Raw genomic sequence first — 19,144 nt, 5'->3', positions numbered from 1 at the left:
ATCAAGCTGAGGATTAAAACAGGAGAGTGTGCAGATAGTAGAGTTTAATATTTTCAATTCATCTACCACTGGTTCTGAAAGACCCTCTCAGGAAATAATTGAATTATTGAGTTGAAATAAAAGCCATAGGAGATAATGATAAACTCAAATTACTTAAAACCATTCAGATATAAATAAGCATAATTCAATGTTATGAAAAACATCTAAAATTATTCATATTTACTATTTAATTGTAAAATATAACTATTTTTAATGTAAAAGTTAATATAGCTTTTTAGGAAAATATTATTAAATTACTGAATTAATTTAACAAATCTTTTTTACTAATTTTTAAAGGATTTTTTTTTACTTTTGGGTGGGAATTTATTTTGTATTATAAACTTCAGCATAATAATTTAAATGTAATTTAATATATTTAAATCAATTCAATATTGAATCATAAATTAATCTAATAGTGTTGAAAAATACATTCTTTTTTTCTACATATAAAATGTACATATAACATTAATTTAGTATAATATTTAACTTAAAAATATTCTTACTAACTTTAATAAACATTTTATATTTTCCCTATACTTTACTATGGGGAGATCCCTCCCACCGGGATGATCACACTATTACCATAGGGATATCTTCATTATGGGGGCAGAGATCCCGCAATTGCAATGTATAGGGATTACTATTGTATAGGGAAACGTCCCCCAATACAATAGTAATCAAGCAACTGGTAGGTACCTCATGCAAAACGGAGAAGGATACTCTGAGCAGTTGGAGCTCGAGGCAGGGAATAGGGGCAGCAGGGCGTATGCATAATGGCACTAGATGCATTTGTCAAACTACAAGACATTTCCACACGCTAAAACTCTGGGAGTCACTGCTGCTTGCTGCCTGCGACTTGCTGCTTAACTGTTTGCAGGTTTGATGTACTTTTGGCCCTCCCCACCCCGCTCTACTCCAACTGCCGGAGCTGCGGTTGTGGCCAGTGGACCCTTGATTGCATTGCACTTGTGGTGTTTAGACCCCCCAGGGGTCAGACAGAGTTGGTGATGAAGTTAGAGAGCTGAAAGCTTGTGGTCTCTTGTGGCTCTGAGCCAACGGTAGCTTTTATCAGCTCGGCATGGTCCAAGAATGCTGTTGGTGCGACGCTCATGGTTGGGCCTAGGGACCATGTGAAACTAAAGAAATTGATTGCAGCGCTTGCTGAGAAATTGGCTGAAAATTAGCTGTGCTTCTGGGGCCATTGTAACAAGTATAATTGTGGTAGGGTCTTGTGCCTCACCTCGCCAGCAAGTGCCTTGTCCAGGTCAATGCCATCTCCTCTTCTTGCTACAACACCCTCCGCATGCTACGAAAAATCTTCAAGTGGTTTCCCGTCGAAACCAGTAAAACTGTCACCCACGCCCTGGTCAGCAGCCGACTGGACTACGGAAACGACCTATATGCAGGAACGACAACCAAACTCTAAACAAAGCTGCAAAGAATCCAGAACGCATCCGCCCGACTCATTCTGGACGTCCCACGCCGCAACCACATCACTCCCCACCTCAGAGACTTACACTGGCTACCAATACCAAAGAGGATCACCTTCAAACTCCTCATCCACACACACAAGGCCCCCCACAACACAGGCCCAACCTACCTCAACGAAAGACTCACTTTCCACATCCCAACCCGCAACCTTCGCTCCGCCAGCCTCGCCTCGCCTCCGTTCCCTGCATCCGCCACACCACCGCCGGAGGAAGATCCTTCTCCCACCTGGCCACCAAGACCTGGAACTCCCTACAGCTCCACTTTCGCCAGACCCAAGACCTCTTAACTTTCAGGTAACACCTAAAGACATGGCTATACGACCAGTAGCTTCCCCCCCAGCGCCTTGAGACCGTAGTGCGCTTTATAAATCTTATGATTGATTGATTGATTGGTTGGGCCCTTGACTTGTCCTGGCCTTATCACATTGCCTGCCCCAATCACGATTGCCCTCCCGTTTGAAGGATATCATGGTATCCTTGACTGTTGGGGACTCTTTTGGGGGGTACCATGGGAGAGAGGTACAAGGAGCATGGGGTAGAGGCTTGGAGGTTCAAGAAGGGAATGGGGCTATTGGAAAGCACCACAGGTGAAAGTCTGCTTGAAGCTTTCTGCTTTGCTTGTGTCACCCAGGAGATAATCCATTGTGGTTGGCACATGCAGAACGGATAGAAGGAGCCCGGTCGCATCTTTGTGGCCACATTATTAACTGACTGTTCCAAACACCTCCTATAATGTTTTGTCTATTTGTACCAAGTGCTACAAGTGTTTTTTAGAAAAACTAGTAGAGAAATTAAAGAACTTCAAAATAGGAGGGAAAAGTGGTCTACCTGGTGGTAAAATGGTTAAACGAAACTCAAAATCATAGGTTAGGAAAGCTTATTTGTTAATAATTATGACATCAAAATCTGTGATTTCTTCAAATGACCATGTTTTCAACTAAGCTGATCAGTGATATCAGAGTACGTTACCGATACTAAGATTTAGAGTTGTGAGTAGAAAGGAGCAAGTAAAAAAAGAGTGTGTTTCCAAAGTGACGAAATTTAGAGATACATGAATCCAAAAGCTAAGGGTGGGGGCTTATTAAGCACAACTAAATCATGATCCAGCCAAGAAATCGATACTAATGTGCTAATAAACAATTATTTTGAGGCTCTGATAAAATAGAGGCTTGGTCGAGAACGATATTTTTAATCTACGAGAATTCTCATAAAAAATCGTGAGAACATCAAAGGTTCAACGATGACCCAACTTGATAATTGGTTTACTCCAGGTGCCAGGGCTAGACTAGCCATACAATAGATAACTTGTACATTAAGAGGTTGTTTAATTTTTGTCCTCCTGTCACTTGAAAACATATCATTGATGAATGTGAAATGTACCTAGGGCTTGTATTTGGTCATGGGCTCTGCCTAAATGCTCTACTCCCATCCAGTGTAGCCACATCGTCATAGAAAACTAATTCACCATAAGGGTGATGATTTCATATTCTTGGGAGTCTCAACAAAGGTGACTGCTCTGTTTGATGATGGGCTTGAGTAAATTACTTTGTTTCTAATGCGTGTGTCATCTTTGAAAGCGTAGAGGGGGGCTAATCCGCCATGTGTTGTAACCATCTCCAGTGTTTTTGATATGTTGTTACACCACAAGTGTTGTGATATCAGGTTTTCAGGAGACTGTCCAGGTTGTTGTTTTATCCATTTTGTATGTTCTTCTTATGACTTTTCGTTATTCAGCTTGTCACTTAAGATATTTGATTCTCTGTCAAAATCGTGTTTTCTTAAGAAATTCCTTATTAATCTTAGGAATAGAACCACTGGCATATTGTTTCATAACGCACCTTGAATAGAATCTTTCATAAATTAGTAAAGCATTGTGGTCAGTGGATTATGTATGGGCCATTATCATAAATTGATCGGAAACAGCTTTTATTTTCAGATTTAAAGATTACACTTCATGATTTGAGAATGTTCCTGCGCATCCGATATGCTCATCGCAACTGTTAATTCAAGTGAAGAATTCCATTGTAGAGTGGAAATCGCATCCCCAGAATATCATTGATGTAACTCTTCCACAACTTGATATTCTATATCCATAACTTCGTATCATGGTGTGTAAATGGAGGTTCACCAGACTGGGAGAACCGGTGAAGCCCATGCTTGCATTATGTGAAAACTGGAAGAAATGTCTGGTCAGATGAGCACATTCCTAAGTAAATTGGAGCAATATACTGTCAGGTGTTCTGATGTAGGTTTACAGTAATTGTCCTTGGTGTTGCTTCTTGTGTAATGTTGATGTAAACAACTTTAATGTCCAATGTTAGTAATAGTCGGGTGTTAATTAAAGTCAAAGGACCGGGCATGCAGTAAATTTAAGTTTTCTTTAGTGTCTACAGTACGACAGCAATCATGTTATTAAAAGCAGTTAAAAGAAGTCCACACGTAGTTCTAGTGGTGATCCTATCCCTTACACTGCTGGTCTTCCTGGCAGTGGTGATCTCTTCCTATAAATTTTCAGGAGACAGTAAATTTAAAAAAAAAGATGGATTTTCATTAGTCAAAAGGTTCCTTACTTCCTTAGAAATTAGGTTGTTTGACAACCCTTAAAAATTAAGGAGTTGATCTCTGTCTGGCTATTTTCCATAGGATTATAAGGACGTCTTCTGTAACTTTCAGAAAGGGGAGGTAGGAACTAGGGGGCATATTTATACTCAGTTTGCGCCGGATTTGCATCATTTTCTTTTGACACAAATCCGGCGCAAACTTAACTCCATATTTATATTTTGTCGCTAGACATGTCTAGCACCAAAATATGAGACTTAAAGTCATTTTTTGCCTACGGAAAACTACCTTGCATCAATGAGATGGAAGGTAGGCATTCCTGGGCAAAAAATGACTCTAAGGCTCAAGCACCTTATTTATCCCCAGTGCAAACATCACGCATGGGAGGAGGAGGGACTTAAATGGAGACCATGGAAACAGCCCACAGGTGCCCTTCTCTGCCCCCAAGGACACCCCACCCACCCGCACCCACACCTGGAGGACACCTAAGGATGGGGGGGACCCATCCCAGGTAAGTATATTTTTTATTTTTTTTCAAAGTGCCATGGGGGACTAACTTGGGTCCCCCTACATGGCACTGTGCCCAATGGCCATGCCCAGGGGACATAAGTCCCCTGGGCATGGCCATTGGGCTGGGGAGGCATGTCTCCTGTCTTAACTGAGACAGGAGTCATGTCCATTGGTTTTTACCTCCAAAAAATGACGCTAGTCTGGGCAGAGACATTTTTTTTGCCTCTGCCCGTACTAGCGTCATCCTCTGACGCTAAGCCCCCTGTTCCCCCTGTGCCTCCCACACCAGGCTAGCATCCTTTTCTAGGATGCTAGCCAGACCTTACCACTGGCTAGTGTCATACCATGAATATGACGCCCGGCCGGCGTCTTGGTATGATGCTAGCCGGTGGTAAACTTTTTGACGCTGAACTGCGTTAGCACAGTTCAGCATCAAAAAGTATAAATATGGGCCTTAGTATTATACTCAGTGGTGATGAGAATCACAATTTTAATACTTTTATCAGCTTGCTTTCTATCAAGATTATTGAACAATGCCTGCAAGGTCTCCTTCTCATGCTTTGATACGTTTTGAAGCTCTGTCTAATGTTTCTTCCTCAAACGTCAGTATCTGCCATGGAATCATAATATTGAGCGGGGTAAAATAAACTTTGGGCCTGATTTGGAACTCAGCAGATAGGTTACTCCATCATAACTGCGACACCTATCCTATTTGCAAAAAGCTAAATCTCTTTCTACCCTATGGAAGTCAGATTTTGACGGACAGCTATCCATCACCGTTGTGACAGTGTAACCCGCCAGCCGTGTTCTAAATCAGGCCCATTGTTTTTAATGCAGAAGTGACAATTTATACGTTCTGGGATGGATTGTCTTAGACAAAAAAAATTTGCTAAACATTTCTGAAGAACTGCTGTAATTCAGTCCAGCTCTTGAAATGTTTGTGTACACTAATTGGAACAAAATTCCATAATTCAGCACTTTTTGTGACAGATTGACAACAATTCTCATCTGGGATTCAGTTGCAATGTATTTCCTTTGCTACGTTTCACCATTTGTTGTGTGTCTTGTGTTGTATATTGATCTAGTTGCTATTTTCCTTGGATAAAAGTCACTAAAAATGCATGCTTAGGGGTGTATTTACCAACATTTTGCACTAGGTTTGTGTTAGACCTGACAGCCTTAGGATGGTCATCCCCAAATTGTTGTCTCCCTCCCTCCACTTTTCTGACACTGTTTTTGATGGTTATAGGACTCTGCGCACTTTACCACTGCTAACCAGTGCTAAAGTGAATATGCTCTCTCCCTTAAACATGGTAACATTAGCTCATTTCCAATTGGCATATTTGATTTACTTATAAGTCCCTAGTAAAGCGCACTACATGTGCCCAGGGCCTGTAAATTAAATACTACTAGTGGGCCTGCGGCACTGATTGTGCCACCCACATAAGTATCCCCTTAAACATGTCTCAGGCCTGCCATTGCAAGGCCTGTGTGTGCAGTTTTACTGCCACTGTGACTTGGCAATTAAAATTACTTGCCAAGCCTTAAACCTCCCTTTTTCTGCAAATAAGTCACCTCTAAGGTAGGCCCTAGGTAACCCATAGGGCAGGGTGCTATGTAGGTAAAAGGCAGGACATGTACATTTGTGTTTTATATGTCTTGGTAGTGAAAAACTCCTACGTTTGTTTTCCACTACTGAGGCCTGCTCCTTTCATAGGCTAGCATTAGGACTGCCCTCATATACCTTTTGAGTGGTAGATTCTGACCGGAAAGGGGTAATCAGGTCATATTTAGTATGGACAGAATGGTAATAGAAAATCCTGCGTATTGGTGAGTTTGGATTTTATATTACTATTTTAGAAATCCCTTTCGTAAGTGAGCAGTTACCTGAACTTAAAACCATCTGTACCTTACAGCCTGTCTCCAATTAACCTCTGGTCTGTGCAGGTTGACAGCTCCCTTGTGCATTTCACCCAGACAACTACAAACACAGGACACTCAGTCACATCTGTATTCATCTGCATACTGAATGGGTCTTCCTGGGCTGGAAGGGTGGAGGGCCTGATACTTACATTTTGAAAGGCCAGTGGCCTGCCCTCACACAGAGGACAGATAATCCCGTACTGGGACCCTGGCAGACAGGACTTGTCTGAAAGGGGAACTTGTGCACTTCAAAACCACTCTTTGAAGTCTCCCCCACTTCAGTTGCATGTTTGGGTATATAAACTGGGTCTCTGACCCCATCAAGTCTGACACGTCTGGAACTACACCTGCACCCTGTCAGAGGAGCTGCTTGGCTGCCCAAAGGACTCATCTGGACCGCTTTGATGGAAAGGACTGCTGCCCTGCTGTTGCCCTGCTGGCCTCCGACTTTGCTTGATAGCCTCTGCCTTCCCCAAAAGGGCTTTCCAAGGGCTTGGATTGAGCTTTCTTCCTGTATCTGAAGTTTCAGGGGTAACAAAGACTTCGTTGCAATCGTTGAAAAGATTTCAACAATTGACGCAAAGCCTACATTGTGGCTGGGAAATCTCCGCACAGCGGACAAGAATGATGCAGCACTGCCTTCCTGACTGGAAATTTGGTGCTGCACCTACCTTGGGACGGACAATTCAGCGCATCACAATACTGCACCTTCTGCTTTTTCCAGCACATCAAGGATTGTCAACACATTGACGTGAAAATATCCTTGCTTCGCAGTGAGGAACCAAGACTGCACACTGAAAAAACAACACAAATCCCTTACAGCGTGGAAAGAAATAACACATTGTCTGTGCCTTGTTGGAAAATTCGACACAAAACCTCGTTTTTCCACACATCTCCTCCTCTGCAGTCTCCATGCATCGTTTGATGCATCCCAGGTAATGTGTGTAACAAAGAGACAACTGTTTATTTCAAAGTATTGAGACTCTTTTAAAACCTTTTAAAAGTGATATTTCAACCTGTGTTTATTGGACCTTTGTTGTTCTGAGCGTATTTTATTCAGATAAATATTATCTGTTTTTCTAAACCTGTGTAGTGTATTTTTGTGTTATTTTCACTGTGTTACTGTACAATTTATTGCGCACTTTACACATTGCCTTCTAAGTTAAGCCTGACTGCTCAGTGCCTAGCTACCAGAGGGTGGGCACAGGATAATTTGGATTATGTTGTGATTTGCCCTGACTAAGATTGTGATCCCTACTTGGAAAAGGGTGTATACCTCTGTCAACTAGAGACCTCCTTTCTAACAGTTTGCATCGCAAAAGTGATGCAAATCAACTCAATTCTTTTTTGTTATTTACTTTGCAGTGCAAAACTTGTTTTGCACTGGAAAGTTGCCTAAAAGTAATGCAGACCCAAGCCTAGTTTGTTTTGCATTACTTAGTGCCGAGGCAGCATTCCATGGGTGGTATCTTGGCGTTCCCATGCAACCACCCATGGCTTTGATGCAAAAACATTTCTATAAAAAAATTGAGAAAGGATTCAGCTACCATTTGAAAATAGCCCTTTAAAGGAGATTTCATCGTACTCTCATTATTAGAACTAGAATATATGCTGGATTTGGGATGGCAGCACCACTGCTTGTGTGTGACTGAGTCAATCCCACACTGATTGGCAGCTGTCGGGCCAACTCTTTCAATTAGCTTGTAGCACCTCATCCAAACATAGAAAGCCCTCAGTGACCTCTGAGGAAAGTCATGGTCAACAAATATTATCCATTTCTCTCATTAGCAAAGGTATCATACACACAAGTAATCCAAAGAAAAAATGCAGGATGGTTTTCAATACATTTATTGAAAAGATTGTAATCTAGAAATAAATATATGAGCTGCCATTATTAGGGAAATTAGACATAGCATGATTATGACTGTTATGACCAGTGAGAAGAAAAATAAACAACCCGAACATATTGGAATGACATATACATAGGAATTCTACCTAACTCCTAATGCCTAGGTGACAGCATGGCAGTGATAGCCTAATCTATCCATACTTAGGCCCATATTTATACTCTGTTTGCGCCAGATTTGCATAATTTCTTTACGCAAATCAAGCGCAAACTTATGGAGTTTGCATCATTTCAAGGATGCGTGAAACGGCCTTGCGTCAATGAGATGCAAGGTAGGCATGCTCGTCAAAAATGACTCTAAGCCCAATTTGCGTCAAATTTTAACGCCGGGGTCAGGGCAGGTGTTAACATGAGGGAAAAACACCACTACTTAAGGAAAACACACACAAGCAACATCATTGCTCAACAGGACAACATGGAGGTGCTACTGATGCAGCATGCTAGACGATGCAGAGCACAGGACCAACAGCAGCAGCCACCACCACCCCAATGTGGCCTCTAAAGGCAACGTAGAAGGCAGGAGAGGGTCTTCAGGACCAGGACAACCCTCCAAGGCCTCAGGGAAAAGGACATCATCCTCAGGTATAGACTCAACTGGCAAGCCATCCAGCAGCTGCTGCGCCAAATTGAGCCACATATAACAGCCAGCCTGCAGACACCACACAATATACCACTGGTGACCAAGCTGCTAGCTGTCCAGCATATGTTGGCAAGTGGCTCCTTCCAAACAACAGGTGCCATGGTCGCTGGAGTATCACAACCTTCATTCTCCGCCTTCCTTCCCAAGGTCCTAGATGCCATCATCTCCTTCACACCCCATCACATCAGCTTCCCCAACAGCCAGCAGAAGCAGCAGGAGATCAAACAGGGGTTTTATCAAATACATGGCTTCCCGCATGTGCTTGGTGCATATGACCGCACCCATGTCCGGATCGTACTACCTGCAGCAACAGAGCATCTATTCCGGAACAGAAAGCACACCCACTCCATAAATGTGCAGGCCATAGTTTACCACCAAGGATTGTTTACCTACATCTTGGCAAGTATCCCGGGAGTGTACATGATTCCTTCATCTTCCACCACAGCACGATCAATCAGCACTTCCAGGACGGATGATATGGTAATGGTCTTCTTGTCCATAAGTCCATAAACCTAGCAATATACACATACCACAGCAACCCTGTAGGACACACAATAAATACACCACTACATTGACACGTGGGCAGGAAGACACTGAGTTGTGACACAGGTAGTTATGTTGTATACCCTGACACAATGGGATACACACCTATGGACAAATGATGTCTGCCAGTAACATTAGCTGTCAATCTAGAGCTACAAGGGACCAATGTCAAAGCACACAGTGACAATGGCATGGCCTGCACTGGGAGCACAACTTGGAAGCTGAACCATTTATTTACTATTACATTAGGCCACATAGTCAATCCGACACCCTCCCAAGCAATATGTAGCGTGTAAGGGGTGTGCAATGTGTGTAGCTGCAGGTTTAATACCATGAGACACATAACATGATGATGCAAACTTACATGTAGGTGACACGGAAACACTGAGACAGTCCCAACATCATACATCACTCCTGCGGTGCAATTGCCAGGTAACAATAAGGAAGTGGACTGTGCTATGAACACATATTGATGTGCCACTAATGCTAACTGCACACTGCTGCACATAATGAAAGAGCCAATTGTCCATCAAAATAACAGATGTACAGGGAGCTGGCCCTTCCTGTACAGATTCATCCACCTCCACAAGGCAGTTAGCCGGTTACCTGGAGCAAGTTTGGTAGTGTAGGTGCAAGGTTGCACATGAGCCACTGGTAGAAGGAACTACAAAGGTTTGCCTAGAACCAAGTCACACATGGGACAATTGTGCATTGTCAATACTGAACACCTCAGTGCTGCCAACTTATGAAAATGTGTTGTGCATTGTCACCAAGCCAAATCAAAGGGCCGCACTGTTGCATTTCATCTGCAATGACATTTGTCTAATTGGATGCGATGTCCAGGCCATGTAGTGCAACCATGTTACCACCACATCGGAATCTATTGTGTGTGTGGAAGTATCATGTCCCCTCCAGTGAAAGCACACTAAAACATGTGGCTCACTACACAACGCATGGTACACACAGACTGACCAGCAGTTCAGAAACAAAATCATAGATACCAGGTCAATGAGCCTAACACAAGTTGTCAAGTCAAACAACCCATTGCAGAAAAAACCTCACAGAAGCCCAAGATCTCACAATATCACAAACACATATGAGTCACAGACAACACAAGATATCAACTGCCATGCTACATGAGATTCCTGTTGCAAGCACTAACAAAATACTCACTCCTATTTTTTTTTTACAGCTGATCAGGGTTACGGGATCCAGCCATGGATCATGACCCCATTGCCCAACCCAAGCACAGCAGCAGAGCGTGCCTACAATGAGGCACATCGGAGGACATGCACCATTGTAGAAAGGACCTTTGACATCCTGAGGTCCAGATTCAGGTGCCTGGACATCACAGGAGGCAGCCTCCTAAATGCCCCACACATTGTGTGTAAACTAATACTTACATGTGCTATCCTGCACAACATTTGTGTGAGGAGGAACATCCCCCTATACGAGCCCGAGCAAGAACAGCCTGAGGAGGAGGAGGAGAAGGATGGTGCCAAGGAAAATGAGGGGGAGCATCAAGACACAGCTGCAGGAATGCGCCGCAGACAGCAGATTGTTCAAAACTTTTTTAACCAATAGTCACTCTAAACACCTTGTTCAGCTATGTAATTAAACACCTTACTTTATCACACAATCCTGCTCTGGTTACTTATTTCTCCATCACATGTTCTTTAGGAATGTGAGTATTACCTCAGGGAGTATGCCACAAAGACAAATCTGACTACTTCTGATGCAACATCACATGTGATGTGTATGATTGTACAGCAAACATCACACAATCTAAAAAAACGAATCTTTTGAATTTCACATATGAATGACAAAATCATAGGACCACAGCATACGACACACCTCCATGTTGCCAACATGGTCCACTGTAGCACATGACACACAACTATGACATCTCCAATCAGAAGGTAAATAAGCACACATTCATGAGGCAATGGATGTGAAATATCAGTGGTAACAGGAATGTATGAACAGACCCCTGACATTAGTAAGTGTGACATTTGCTGAGTGTCCCAGGTATGACAAGCAATATTCACAACACATGCCCTGCGCAGTCCATCCCTGGAAATAAGTCCTGCCACTGCCATGTGTTAGGTCTCTGCCCTCCCATCTCTAGGGGGTGCTGTAAATGGACTATCTGTACCCTGGGAATCATCATTAACACTCACCCAGACTCCCTTTCTGACTCCTCTTTGTTTCCCTTTTGCATATGGCATGCTATAGAAGAACTACATTAGCCTGCATGGACTTTAGGTCTCATAATGTACTGCCTGGTAGTCGGTAAGATCCATAATCTTCTGTCCATTACTTCTTATGGGAAAAGTCAGGTTGTCCCTTTATACTGGATTCTCTCCTCCAGGACTTGTGAGAGGCTGAAGCTGCACACTCCTGTGACCTCTCTTGTGCAGCCCAGCCATGTGACTCTGCCCTGGCCTTGCTGCTGCCTGGAACTGCTTAGACGCTGCCATTCCCTGAAGCTCCTCGTCATGCATTGGAGTATGATTCCTTTGTGTTCCAGACCCCTTGTTGGATTGTGTTACAGTCCTGATTATGCCTGAACCTGCTCTTCGTTTACCAAGTGCTGTTCTTGCTTGTTCCAGTCAGACTCTGATCCCTGTTTCTCAGCCTTGTTTATGTTTGTTTCTGCCAGATTCTGCTTTCTGTTACCCAGACCTGTTCCAGCCTTTGCGTCAACCAGAGCCTGTTCCTTGTGCCTGGCTTTGCCTCCTAGTTGGTTCCCTTGCTTTCTGTTTCCTCTTGGGGTATCATGTCTGGTAAGTGTACTATCAGTCCTCACCTGTCTAGAAGTGTTTTACTTTGTATTTGGTCTGGCACCTGGTTTCCAGCCCCCATTCTTTGTCTAGTGTTGTATGTAGTCATTAGTGCCTAACAGTGACAGTGTGCTATGTCTATTTTCCAGGAATTGTTACTGTGTTTCCAGCCCGACCAACATGGGCTAGTCTCGTGTATGTAAGTACAATCCTTGTTTGAGCCCTAAGAGTCCAGACAGAGAATTACTTCTGCTGCCACCTTTCTATGGGGCTTGCGTGGTGACTAGCTGTGAGATTAATCTGCACAGAGGCACTGATGTTCCCTGTTGCAGTGGGAAGTTCTGAGACCAACCCTATGTACAATCTTAGGGAGAAGCCCTGCATGTTTGTCCATTACTGACCCGTTCCATATTAGTCCACACTAAGGTTGCTCTGTATTCACTTTTCTGTTTTATCTGCCTTACCATAGCTGCCCTATCCCCTTGTATGCCTTTAGCTGCTCTCCTGCTTTGGTACACCTCTTCCTTGCAAGTTACTCTGTGAACTCAAGGGTTGCCAATGATAGGCTCCTGACCCGCACAAAACCGGAACACCATGGAGCCCAATCCTGACATAGGGTACACATGCCTACACACTTGAACTGGACACTTCTGTGGAATGCACAACTAAAAATATGTGACCACATGCAGCCAGGGCAGCAGGTCCACCACTGTTTCATGAGTCAAACTGACGTGTACATAACATTTTGTATGGGTGGAATTAAGACACACTGTACGTACTAAACATGTACATATGGTCGACACATTAGTAGTTTACACACAAGTCACCATGAAGTCATAGCCAACAATTAATGACATATGAGGGATAACATATCTGACTTAGCATCCTCAAACATCCCTGAGTTTTGTTTGTCATGTGAAATATAATGTCCCCAAAGTCAAACAACCACATACATCAAATTGCCATCTGGTGTAGACACCCATTTGTAACACATTCATACATGAGCATTATGTCAAATGTATTGCATGCTATTCCTTCAGAAGCACACATATTGTTGTTACAGATCATTTACACAGAAAACACACAGGCTATGATTCATACTTTTGTTGCTCCTGATTGCCATCATTTATTGATGAAAAAGCGGTGCAAACTTACAAAATACAATTGTATTTTGTAAGTTTGCGCCGCTTTTGCATCAATAAATAATGGAAATGCGGCGCAAATAAAGTATAAATCTGGGCCACAGTTGCATGCTCTACCACTTGTGTCCAACCACTATACCGCACCCTATAGGCCATACAATCCTATCTCCATCTCAATACTGGGTGCATGCATGTTAAATAATTGAAAATCACACGAACACAGTTTGAATCAAACATTTTGACACAAATGCATTAAAAAACAACGCAAACGCTAACTAAATATACATGGGCCCTTAGCGTTAATTCCACCTGTGCACCACACACATGCGGATATCCATTAAAATAGAAGTTTCCCACTAATGTGTGGTATTTTGCTGCTCATGCAGGTCATACATTGAAAATATTTACACAAACAATGTATGCGTAAAAAATAAAATACACTCAAGATAGAAAACGGGCCGCAAAAGGGACAGGAAGTAATGTAATATGAAATCCTGTTTACAGACATGGTACTGTGAATGTACTTTCACTTTCACTTTACAGTCTATGCTTTTTCATGACTGTGTGGCTGTGTCTTGGTGTTGCTAGTGTCTGGATTGCGATTCTTGTATCTTGTGGTGTCTCTCTTGTGTCTTTTTGTGTATTCTATTTGTATATTGTACCTCTTTAAGTGCTTTTGTGTAGTTTAGTGTTTTTTGGATTGTATTTCTACTGTCGGGGTCTGTTTGGGGGTTACATTAGTTGGGTTAGTTGGGGTTCATAGTTTGGGTTGTAAGTTTCCTTTTTTCACATTTATTTTCCTTCCTTTTTCCCTTTTTCTGTTTTAAATTGTTGTGCACGGATATATCGGGAAGGGTAAGGCTGACCTGCATGAGTGCAGAGGAACTTGGGGCCTTTGTGTGGTGAGTGTGCCACTTTCTGTCATTGATGCTGGAGATGGGTGGGCGTGTGATACAGGGGTATTACACAGAGGCAAGGCGGTGGGGCAAAGTGCTCTACCACATCAAACGTGTATTCAACACAACAAGGAATGAGCACCAGCTGAAGCATCGCTGGGCTGACCTGGTGGCCCGAGAACAGGACCTGCTAGATCACCTGGGTGTGGTGATCGGTGGCCCTGTTGGTGAGTATCACATTGACAAATGTGTACAATAGAATGTTCCTGAGTGACAGTAGCAGATGTCTTGACGTGCTGCATGCAATGTTTGTGGTAATGTTGAATGGAAGTAGAACAAACTGTTAGAGTCCCAGAACTGAGATGTGTTCCACATGTCTATACATGTTAACAATGCAGTCATGAGATTTGTTGAGTCATGTCCGACTATTACTTCGGGCCACATGTACCAAGCTATTTTTAATTCTCACAAATGGCCTAGTTTTCAGATTTAGGGCCTGATTCTAACTTTGGAGGACGGTGTTAAACCGTCTCAAAAGTGGCGGATATACCACCTACCGTATTACGAGTTCCATAGGATATAATGGACTCGTAATACGGTAGGTGGTATATCCGCCACTTTTGGGACGGTTTAACACCGTCCTCCAAAGTTAGAATCAGGCCCTTAGTGTGTTTACGTCAGGAAAAATGTTCATTCAAATGCACACCCCAATTCTGCCATTCTGCTATGACATTGCCCAATCACAAAACAGGGTTTGTGAGTGGCATTTAGGAAGGGGCGTTCCTTTCCTATTGGCGAGTCGCAGTCCACTGATTGATTCTTTGTTGACTTCAAATGCTGGCACTAAACAATTGCAGTTACCAGCCGTTTCAAGTTGGCGCTAACCCATTTGCAAAAGCGGAGGGGATCATGGGATCCCTTCCCATGGGATCCCTTTCCTTTTGTGAATGCATGCCCTAAATGTGTTTCTGAGCAGAAAGCTGTCCAACTGACCACTGACTGCTTCAAAAAAAATATTTGAGTCATAATATTGTTTTTTTAAATGCTTTCTGTTTACCCCTGATGAAATAAGGCTGCATTTAAATGAAAATATACATTTCTATTTGAAAGAAGTCACAGACATTGTGGTCTTCTGAGCCCAGCAGGCCAGCATCCCTGTGAGTTCCTCCATTCCCAAGGGGTTTGCAAAATGAGACCTACCTCATCAAAATTCATGAGGTAGGTCATTTGCTACCGCATTTGTGATTTGCAAACAGTGTAATTGACAGTGTTGTACCTCAGATCATCCTACTTGCAAATTGCGAGTTGCTAAGTCTCGCAATGTGTGACTCACAAAACCTGATCTTGGTACATGTGGCCCTGAGTAACACATTTCAGGTGCAATGGCAACACCTGAGCCCGTGTATTCGGTCAATGATGATCAGGTAAGACACTTTCAGCATACCACGTATCACTATATTGAGACAGCAAAGTGGGCTATCCATGTTTAGCGCTACATTGTGATCATTACACACACATGATCCCTGCCATCATGTTGGCAAAGGTGGCATATACAGCTTAGGGGACACCTACAATAGAGCATTTGTTACCTACATACAACTGTGCCACATCTGTTATGGACCACTGAAAGCATGATAATTGCTGACTGAAAATTGAGCCACATGTCCATCACACAGTAACTCAGTGTCCCTTGATGCACAAGCTACAATACCTGAGTTGCTTGTAGTGCACTGCACCAGGGAAGTGCCATTGAAATTGTCACTCAATTACAAATCATGACATGGAGTACCATCTGAAATGGATTAGCCACAAATGTGTGAAGATGTGTGTCTATCACTCACTGGAGTGTCAGTGTCAATGTGCGTTTGCAGTGGTATGTCTGTTGGAGTGTCTACATGCAGGATCAGCAGCTCACTCATAAAAAATGTTACACACTGTGATTTGTTGTCCACATGTTTGAACAGTGACCTGACATTGAGTAACATTTTTCCATTCCCTGTCATACAGGTGGACCGGCCCCCTATACCATTGTGGAAGTGGCTTGATTTCAGGACCAAGACATATCCAGTAAGTGTGATAATGTCTGTCCTGTGTAGTCATTGCAGCTGTTATGTGAGTGATTCTTGTTGTAAGATATGATGAGCTGGCATGTGATCTGATATATTACTTGACTGGATGTTGACATAGGCCCTCATTCTGACCTTGGCGGGCGGCGGAGGCCGCCCGCCAAAGTCCCGCCGTCAGGTTACCGTTCCGCGGTCGAAAGACCGCGGCGGTAATTCTGACTTTCCCGCTGGGCTGGCGGGCGGTCGCCTTCAGACCGCCAGCCAGCCCAGCGGGAAAGAGGCTTCCACGAGGAAGCCGGCTCGGAATCGAGCCGGCGGAGTGGAAGCTGTGCGACGGGTGCAGTTGCACCCGTCGCGTATTTCACTGTCTGCGCAGCAGACAGTGAAATACTTGTAGGGGCCCTCTTACGGGGGCCCCTGCAATGCCCATGCCAGTGGCATGGGCACTGCAGGGGCCCCCAGGGGCCCCGCGACCCCCCCTACCGCCATCCGGATCTCGGCGGTCCGACCGCCGGGATCTGGATGGCGGTAGGGGGGGTCGGAATCCCCGCGGCGGTGCAGCAAGCTGCGCCGCCGCGGAGGATTCAATGGGGCCGCGGTACACTGGCGGGACCCCGCCAGTGGTGCCGGTCCGACCGCGGCTTTACCGCCGCGGTCGGAATCCCCATTGGAGCACCGCCGGCCTGTCGGCGGTGCTCCCGCGGTCCTCCGCCCTGGCGGTCAAAGACCGCCAGGGTCAGAATGACCACCATAGTGTTCCATGCAAGGGGTCAACATTCACAGGAAGAGAGTCATATCGTGGGAATCTTGAGCTGCACAATAGGCAGCAGCATGTGAACAAGGTGATTAGTAGCCACATGTAGGCTCCAGTGTCAGAATATTGTCACTGAGTCATACCCTCATTTTCACAAGACAGTGATGCATCAGTTTTCCGCACAAAATTGTGCATCCCTATATTGTAATGTACATGTAGGACTGTATTGTCACCAAGTCATACCCTCATTTTCACACAACAGTGATGCATCAGTTTTCTTCCCAAAATTGTGCATCCTTGTATTGTAATGTATATGTAGGACTGTATGGGTTACTGTCATCTTGCCCCATAAGTTGTACCCCATAAGTTGTACTCCATTTATGTGACACTTATGTGGTATGTAATAGGCATGCATGCAGGTCAAGGCCAGACGTGTGCTGACATCAATGTGGGTGATTTGGAATTGTGTTGGCAGATCAGGTGTGGATGGTTGTCCACAAATGGACACAGGAATGTAGATGTGATTACCTATGGATACCTCATTCCAAGGTGGCAGCCCTCCTCAGATGTGTTCTGCTCACTAAATCCATGTATAAATCGCTTTGTGGTTGTCCTCGACAGTTGTGATGATGTATTGCATGCCCATCCCCCCTGAGGCACAGGGGTAGGGGAAGAATGTATATGTACGTAGATGTGATGATCACAGTGTAGATGATAGTCATCTCATTCAGGCATGCATGTGTCCCAAACAACACTGACCCCTTATGATTAGCAACTGCATCCCATCCTGCCAGTTACATCTACAAATCACTGGTCTTGGGTGCCTTAAAGTTGACTCAGATGATAAAGATTAGTTGGCCTGGCCCATGTGAAGCACTTGTTGCATTTGCATTGTGACACATTGCACTACATCAATGCACAGATCACTTTATTTGGTACACCTCTTGTTGTGCTTTGCTGTGCTGTTAAATACTTGATGGGTAGGCAGCGTTGCCATTTCATTTGTCAGGGACATTATGGGGGTCATTACGACCCTGGCGGAACAAGTCCGCCAGGGCCGTGGGACGCGGTGGTACCGCCGACAGGCCGGCGGTGCCCCGCGGGGCATTCTGACCGCGGCGGCTCAGCCGCGGTCAGAGAAGGGAAACCGGCGGTCTCCCGCCGGTTTCCCGCTGCCCCAAAGGAATCCTCCAAGCCGGCGCAGCATGCTGCGCCGGCATGGGGATTCCGACTCCCCCTCCCGCCATCCAGTTCCTGGCGGTTCTCCCGCCGGGAACCGGATGGCGGGAGGGGGAGTCGCGGGGCCCCTGGGGGCCCCTGCCGTGCCCATGCCTATGGCATGGGCACGGCAGGGGCCCCCGTAAGAGGGCCCCTAAAAGTATTTCAGTGTCTGCAAAGCAGACACTGAAATACGCGACGGGTGCAACTGCACCCGTCGCACCTTCCCACTCCGCCGGCTCTATTACGAGCCGGCGTCATCGTGGGAAGGGAGTTTTCCCCTGGGCTGGCGGGCGGTCTTGTGAAGACCGCCCGCCAGCCCAGGGGAAAACTCGGAATACCCTCCGCGGTCTTACGACCGCGGAGCGGTATTTCGGAGGGGGGAAGCCTGGCGGGCGGCCTCCGCCGCCCGCCAGGCTCGGAATGAGGGCCTATATCATCTGTACTGTGATTTGGACTGCATGTGCAAATTGAGGGAGAGTGTTAGATTATCATCTGTACATGCTTCACACAATGATGACACTGATGTTTGCCTGTCCAACTTTTACAACTGCGAACATGAATGTAGCGGAGATCAGGGATTTCCAGAAGCGGGCAGTGAAGTACCAACACATCTTCGATGTCGAGTCTGGGTACCGGAGGATGGCAAGATGCTATCAGAGAGAGAGAGCCACA

This window comes from Pleurodeles waltl, chromosome 1_2 (genome assembly GCF_031143425.1).
Source record: "Pleurodeles waltl isolate 20211129_DDA chromosome 1_2, aPleWal1.hap1.20221129, whole genome shotgun sequence".
NCBI lineage: Eukaryota > Metazoa > Chordata > Amphibia > Caudata > Salamandridae > Pleurodeles > Pleurodeles waltl.
This window is presented reverse-complemented; position numbering follows the sequence as displayed.